Consider the following 8829-nt stretch of genomic DNA (forward strand, 5'->3'; position numbering starts at 1 on the left):
ATACTTTATCAGTCATATGTACTCCCATTGGTTGGAAATGTCTGCCTGAAATGCTATGGAGAAGGACCCTGAGGCCTTGAGAGTAATTCTCAAGCTCTGCGTAAGAGTTCCTTGATTGATTAGCAATGTCTGCCAGGGGCACAGGATGGATTAGCAATGTCTGCCATGGGCACAGGATGGATTAGCAATGTCTGCCTTGGGCACAGGATGGAAGAAAGGGCACTTTTGCAGGAGCACGTGCTACTTCTAGTTTAGGGCAAATAATGTAGGGTTAAGAGATAGCAGGGGATTTCAGAATTACTTATTTTCCTTGAGTTTTTATTGTCTACATCAAAGAGAATGGTCTTCATAGTGGAAAGGGCAGAATAATTAAGAGAGAAGCAAAGCCTAAAATAAATGAGAATAGTAGATTTGCATCTTATGAAATTTGTTGGACTTTGATTTTTAACATCTGAGAGAACATAAGACCTTGGATAATTCAGAATTACCTCAAGTTTCCTTATGTTCGCTTAAAACTATAGTATACATGGTTTTGTATAAGCAGCCTGGTACTCTAATTGTGATATGTGATAAAGTTTTAGATGAATTAACAATGAAGAGGCAAAAGGAGCATTTATGTGCAAGTGCCTCAGCATTCAAAGCATGCTGTTCATGCCTGTGAGTGAGAATTTGAGAATTATAAAGTGTTTCTGCTTGTTTGCGGGTTTGACTCCACTCTAATTAATGTCAGGCCTCTGTATACTCAACACATACTAATAGATTTATTTATTCCTGGAAAGGGGAAACAAGATCATTTCATTTAGCACAGCCATGATGCATGGTAGGTGCTCAGAGAGCGCTGGAATGGAATCTAAGTGTTGTGCTCCTGTACCCACTGTGTTCTTTGAAGCTTAGAGAAGATCTTGGCCACGTCTCCCCGTTTCTCCAGGCTGGCATGCACTAGTCCCTCCGGTGTTCATGCACTTGGTCACGGGTGCTTCTCACCCCAGAGAGGGGGATCTGAAGTCAGCTCCATGGTAAATGAGAGAATGCGGGCCGCCAGTTACATGGGAAGAGTATATCTTGGTTTTCAGACTTGAGTGATTTTGAAACTTGAGTGAGCATCAGAATCATCTGGAGAATTTTTTAAACGGGGATTGATGGGTCCCACCCCAGAGTTTCTGATTCAGTGGGTCTGGGTGGAGCCTGAGAATTTGTAACATGTTCCCAGGCCATGGTGCTGCTGTGGGTCCAGGGACCACACCCTGAGAACCGTTGCTTTAAATGCGTTTTCATGTCTGAATGGAGACAGACTGAATGAAGGGGCTCCGAGGAAGCTCTTAGCTGGGGTTTGACACTGTTGTCATGTATTCCGTCGATGTAAGATGAATCAGAGAAATGTTTTGTGTGGCTTTCCCGATACTAGTCTCTCAGCCTCTTTCTGCCCCCGCCCCCGCTCCTCCCCACTCGAATGTTGACAGGCTTCACACCGGAGCAAAGACAACGGAAAAGAAAGGAGATAAGACTCACCGCAACCTGTGCTTTAAATCACCAACTTGTGTTTTTGATTTAAAGTGTTGCTAGTGAAAGTGAAGAAATTAAAGAAGCATCACCTATTGTCTTAAATTACCTATGTTTTTTAAAATTGTTATTGTTGTTTGTTTTTGTTTTTGAGACCTAAGCCATGAACTCAGGTTTTGTATTGTTTCCTAAAAAATAACTTATTCTCTTCTCTTAAGTGAAGTGGGTAAGGTCCGGATACCACGAGCAGCTCAGTGCAGGGCAGTTGCATGTAATGCATTTGATGCAGTGACGCTTCTACAGGAGTTCCATACTTCAAACTCATTGTTTCTGACCAGTTCTCTCAGAGAAGCACATGTAAAGTAAGAGATATTATACCTTTACCAGATAAATTCACAATTACATTCACAGTGACTACAAATTAGAGTCGGTTGCTGAGGTTTTGAGCTCTTTTCAAAATCAGCTTCACTGAATGTCCCCTCTGAGCCATCTTGGATGTCCCAACCCCAGCTGCCATCTGACTGCAAAGGAATGACCCCACAGGAAACTAGCAGAACCGTCAGAGGTTCAATCAACCTGAAGGATTTTGAGAAATAATAAATTACTCATTTTAAGGTACTAAGTTTTAGGATTTCGGTCAAGATGGCAGTGCAGCTAACCGCGGTCTTGCCTCTTCCCACGACCACATCAAAATTACAACTAAACTACAAAATAGCCATCACTCAGAACCACCTGAAATCCAGCTGAGTGGAAGTCCTACAACTATGAAATTAAAGCAGCCGCCACACTGAGACTGGTAGGAGGGGCAGAGGCACAGATGGGCTGGTCCCACACCCACATGTGGAGGATAAAAATCAGGAGGGTACCTCGGCTGGGAAGGTCCTCCCTGAGGAGTGAGGGGTCCCCATCCCACACCACACTGCCCAGTTCAGGGTTCCAGTGCCAGGAAGAGACGTCCCCATGACTTCTGGCTGTAAAAACCAGTGGGAACTGAGGTTGAGGGAGGTTGAGGCTGCTGGAGACCCCGGCAGCTTCTCTTAAAGGGTCCATACACGCACTTACTCAGACTCACTTCTTCTGGGTTACAGCATGGGGGAGGCAGCTTGAAAGGCACCAGAGACATATGGGGAAGAACTGAGTTGTTTGACATCAGGGCAGGAGTTGGACGGGCAGCTTTTTCCCAGACACAGGTGCTGGTAGAGGCCTTTGTTCCTTTGGTGAGCCTTCCCCCACGGGACCAGCAGGCAGGTGCCATATCTGGGACTCCAGCAACCTGGTTCACACTGTTTGCCCTGCCCTGGTGATTCCCTGATGCCCCGCCCCACCCAACATTTGAGCCCACCCAAGTTGTTTCCAGTGGCTTTACCATAGGATTGCCCTGTCTTGGCTCCTGTTTCAGATTTTCCTAAATTCTCTCAAAAAAGCAGCATTTGGCCTCAGCAAGCTCCATACCTCTCACTAAGTGTCCCCATGCCCGGCATTAGGAGCAGCCAGCCTTGGTTCACAATTTGGCCTTTTCTGGGCATCTCTAAGCCCAGCACAAGAAGCAGCCATCTGCAGATCCCTTTGTAGCTTAGGCCTGGTGGCTCCATGTAGAACACAGGCAGTGACTGACTTTGGCCTGCATGTTCTGGGAGGCCCAGAGCCTGCACACCCAGTGGACAGCTTCACACCATGTCAAAGCACCACCACCAAACCACCTCCACAAGCAGCTCTCTCAGGGTGTGGGCTTGGTGGGTACCAGAGCCTTGCTGAAGTAAGTCTTGTTCTGTGTGGTAGGTCCTTGCACAGCTGATTCTCCAAGGTGGTCAGAGGTCAGTGGTCAGTGGGCACAGCCAGTCCTTGCAGCTCATTCCTCCCACTGATATGCCAACAGCAATCAAGACTCAATTACAACACAAGAGTGTACAGTCCACATGGGGGATACATCTCGATTGCCCAGCTGGCGTGATCAGGCAGGCTGTGCCTGGAAGGGGATACACTGGACCCTACAGGACACCTACTACAATAGGCCTATCTACCAAGCCTAGGAAATGTAGCAACTCTACCTGATACATAGGAACAGACACAGGGAGGCAGCCAAAATTAGGAGACAAAGAAACATGTCCCAAATGAAAGAACAGAACAACACTCCAGGAAAAGAACTAAATGAAATGGAGATAAGCAATCTAACAGATGCAGAGTTCAAAACACTGCTTATAAGAATGCTCAAGAAAATTAGTGAGGACACCAAGAGCATTGTAAAGGGCCAGTCAGAATGAAGGATGCACTAACTAAAATAAAGACTAATTTACAGGGTATCAACAATAAAGTAGGTGAAGCTGAGAATTAAACCATCAATTTGGAATATAAGAAAGCAAAAAACACCCAGTCAGAATAGGAAAAAGAAAAAAGAATCCAAAAAATGAGGCTAGTTTAAGGAGCCTCTGGGACAACTTCAAGTGTATCAGTATTCTCATCATGGAGGTGCCAGAAAGAAAGAGAGGGCAAGAAATTGAAAACATATTTGAAAAAATAATGAAAGAAAACTTCCCTAACTTGGTGAAGGAAAGAGACATACAGTAAACACAGAGTCCCAAAAAGTTGAACCCAAAGAGGCCCACACCAAGACACATCATAATTATGCAAAAGGTTAATGACAAAAGAATCTTAAAAGCAGCGAGAGAAAAGCAGTTAGTTACCTACCGAGGAACTCCAGTAAGACTGTCAGCTGATTTCTCAAAAGAAACTTTGTAGGCAGAAGAAAGTGGTGAGAAATATTCAAAGTGACGAAAAGCAAGGAACTACAACAAAGATTATTACAACCTTCAAAGCTATCATTTAGAATTGATGGGTATGTAAAGAGCTTCCCAGACAAGAAAAAGCTATAGGAATTTATCACCATGAAACCAGTATTATATGAAAATTTGAAGGGTCTTCTTGAAGAAGAATATAAAAAATATGAACAGTAAAATGGTAATAAATACATATCTATCAACAATTGACTCTACAAACCAAATGAATAAAATAAACAGAACAGAAACAAATGCATAGATGTAGAGAACTTTTTGATGGTTGCCAGATGGTAAGGAGGTTGGGGAAATGGCCAAAAAAGGTGAAGGGATTAAGAAGTACAAATTGGGCCCAACCGGTGTGGCTTAGTGGTTGAGTGTCGACCCATGCACCAAGAAGTTGCCACTTTGATTCCTGGTCAGGGCACATGCCCAGGTTGTGGTCCCAATCCCCAGTGGGGTGCATGCAGTAGGTGGCCAATCAATGTTCTCTTTCATTGATTTCTCTCTCTCTCTCTCTCTCTCTCTCCTTCCTTCCTCTTTCTCTAAAATCAATGAAGAAAAAACAGAAGTACAAATTGGTTGTTAGACTGACTAACCTCAGAGGGACCAGGGGGGTGGGGTGCAGGAAGAGATAAATCAAAGAACTTATATGCATATATGTATAACCAGTAGACACAGACAACAGTGTGGAAAAGGCAGGAGGAGGGTGGGAATGGGGAGGAAGGGGGTTAATGGGGGGAAAGGGGAACACATCTGTAATACTTTCAACAATAAAGATAAATTAAAAAAAAACAAACAAAATCAGCTTCATTGACTTATTATCCCTGTACAACTAAATTGACCAATTTTAAGCACAGTTTGGTGAATTTTGACAGATAATTACAGTTATATAAGCATCACTGAAACCATGATATAGAATATTTTGAGATTCTGATGTAATGTTGCTCACTTATTGCTTCCCATTTTTAACCGCATTTTCTTGACTATTTTTACAAAATTTTTGCAAACTTGAAATGTGCCTGTTTAATGGGACTTTATTTTCTCAAAATTAGTTCTCTAGAAAATGGAAGAATGATTTAAATAGGAGAACTACTGATTTTATGAGCAGTAAAATGTCACATTAAAAAAAAAATGTAGAAGCCCTGGCCAGTGTCACCTAGTGGTTAGAGTGTCAGCCCACAAATGAAGGGTCATGGGTTTGATTCTCAATCAAGGGCAAGTACCTGGGTTGCAGGTTTCATCCCCAACCCAGTCAGGTCACGTGCAGGAAGCAACCAATCAATGTAACTCTCTCACATCGATGTCTCACCCTCTCCCCTTCCACTCTCTCTCTGAAAAAAAAAAAATCAATGGAAAAATATCTTCAGATGAAGACTAACAAAAGAGGGAGAGAGAGAGAGAGAAAAAGAAAGAAAGAAAGAAAAGAAAGAAAGAAAAGAAAAAGAGAAAGAAAGAAAAAGAAAGAAAGAAAATAAATAAAATTAAGAAAAGGTGAGGATTATGATTTCTGTTGCAGAAATTGGCCAACTATATCCCACAGGCCAAATCTAGCCTGCTGTCTGCTTTTGCAAATACAGTAAAGTTTTATTGGCATGCAGTTATGCTCCTGGCTGTGTGCTAGCTATGACTGCAGAGTGCATTGCTGTGACAGACGTCTTACACATTGCAAAGCCTAAAATATTTACTATCTGGTCCTTTAAGAAGTTTTCTGTCCCTGGGTTAGAGCATGTCTTCTCCTAAAGTAACATCAGGGCACATTGTAGGTGTGGTTTGCCTTTTTATATATCATTTGATCACATGTTATCTCTATTCTAAAGTTAATAATGTGACAGTTTATGTTCTCTGCATTAACTCCAACATAACACTCAGATGATGTTATATTAAGGCATAAAATGCATTAAAGTGAACACAACGATGAAGTTAACATACCAACAAGAGTGTTCATTAAAATTGCACAAAGTTCCAATGCACATGCATAATGGGATAGAAATATAGGTGTCCTGTGTTACTGGTAAAGTACCGCTGTGATGTGGCCAGTGGTATAGGTACTGTGGACGCTTCACTCAATTTGCTAGCTTTGGATTTTTGCAGTTTTTACTTTATAATGAAAATGTTCTGTGGGGTTTGCACAAATTTGTGAAAGGAGACATTATTTAATATTTCTGTATGATACCACATTTCAAGTTTGCATAATTTATGAGTCTGTTTCTGTCCTGTTTGTTCATGTATTTTGTCCTTAGATTCCACATATAAGTGAAATCATGCAGTATTTGTCCTTCTCTGTCAAAAAATTCTGCATAATTTACATTCCCATAGAATGTGACTGCATTGTTTGTGGTACCTGGCCCTAACTCCCCAGAATCCTCTGGCCTATTGGTCCAAGTGGGATTTGACAGTTACGAAGCTTAGCAGGTGAGTTTTGTCATGAGCCCAACTGGAGGTTCATAAATCTCACTGACCAATATGCTTGTGGTGCTGCTGACACATCCATTGTATAGGTTTTTGATTTCCTGTCATTTTTGAATAAAACAAATTGCCCTGACATGTGTGTGTTCTTGCCGCCAGCAGTTGGGAGACCGGGTGTGGTGAGGTTCGATAACATAGCGGAGTTCTTTCACATCGGAATGATTAAGACCTCAGTTTCAGCTATACCTTTGTACCAGCTCCTTTAGGTAGTTGGACTTAATAAAATGAGGTGCTTGTTTTGTTCCAAGATCATTACGAAGCAGAAATTGCAATTTCTTCAAGAATTACCTATAGTAATACAACTCAAGTGACTCAAGAGTTGCTTCAGAAAAGAGGGCAAGTAAGTATTGACTGGCGAGGCAAGATTGTGGGGTGGTAAAGCCTGTTTGCTTTCTCTTGCAGGGGAGCTGTGTTGTGTCGACTTTTGCTCAAGAATCACTTCTCGGACACATACACCCAAGACACAATTTTCGAAACACAGCTGTGGTGTCGGCAGCTTACAGAAGAAGAGACCTTCCTGCCAGGACGTGGAGTGACATACTCCCCTGGATGCCAGCCTCAGACAGCAGCACTCGCGGAGATGCGTTCTTCTAGCTGGGTTTTTATGGCACAGACTCTTTATGATTTTACAAGTGAAGGGAAAACCCTTAGAAGGTGATGTTGCCCTTCTTCAGGATGTCCTGTGAGTGCCTGGTGATGGTGCTGGGTGGCCAAGGACAGGCCTGGAGACTGGTACTTGTGCCTTTGTTATTTGCATCATTGCTCATAGGGTTCATGGGAGGGTTCTGAGACAAAGGAATCGGACCTGATACCTGATTCACAGGTGCCCTGGAACAGACAGGAATGTACCAGACCTGAGTTGCAGTGAAGCCACATTGATAGTTTATGATGAAGATTCTCAGAAATCAGGAGCATTTGATTTAGACCCATAAGTACTACATAACGGTCATCATTATAGCTTTTATAATGTAATATGTGAGCTGTGGTTTGGTCCGCCGAAAACACCTCAGATGGAGAATGGGTAGGTTATGTATGCATCATCTTGGCTCCTACTAACTCATTCTGGGATGCGGAGCAGATCATAACCTCTGTGTTTTCACTGGGCAAGTGGGGACAACTGGACACAGATCGTACAACCTGTAGGTTGTGGTGATTAAACAAGGTATTTGGTTGTGAAAAGCACAGGATTAGGAGTCAAATAGACCTTGATTTGACTCCAAGTGCTACTACCCACTAGCTCATTAGAATATAATTTTAAATCTTCATGAAGCTCAATATTTTTATATTTATAAAATGGGATGATAGAATTAACTTTCTGAGGTTGTTGGACCAATTTTGGATCATATATATATGAAGTGCCTAGCATTCCTGCTACATAGTAGAAGTCCATTAAATAGAAGCTATTCTTATTATGTGAAACCATTTTGAAAATGTACTTTTCAAATGTAATGAAAAGTAGTATTAGTGTTTGAAAATTAAATGACAGTAGTTTGCATTTCCCACGATTGGAAGCCAAACTACAAATGTATCCTACCTAACAGCAAGCCTGAAGAGAGGCAAACATGTGAAATCCATCTTCAGATAAAAACTGCGCCATTAATTCTTGGAGAATTTTTGTTTTTTAATATTTGAAATATTTTCCACTTAGTACATTGGTGAAATTCAAAGCAATTGTATTTTTCTTTTTATACAAGCCTGCCACTGTGACCTCTTCATATTGTATTTGAACTATTTGTGCTGCCTGCACTCTGTCTCTTGGAATCATTTCTCCTTATTGCCTTAATGTTTTATTCTCTAATTGTGTTGGAGAGAAAATGAATGGTAGGAACCAGAACACACTTTGACCTCCTTTTCCAATTTGTAAATGGCCTCCTTTTGGAATAATTGCCCTCTTCCAAAAATAAGAGGTGATGTGAATTACCACAAAGGTAAGAGGCAAGATGTGTATTTGGAGATTAACATGGGAATAAATTTAACCCTTAGTGTGCAACAACTTGCATCCTCTGAAGGCTGCCATTCTCAGTCTTGGCTGTCCATTAGGACCATCTGGGGAGCTTTGTGTAATCCAGCCGCCCAGTTACATCCCAGA

This window comes from Molossus molossus, unplaced genomic scaffold, assembly GCF_014108415.1.
Source record: "Molossus molossus isolate mMolMol1 unplaced genomic scaffold, mMolMol1.p scaffold_m16_p_4, whole genome shotgun sequence".
Classification (NCBI taxonomy): domain Eukaryota; kingdom Metazoa; phylum Chordata; class Mammalia; order Chiroptera; family Molossidae; genus Molossus; species Molossus molossus.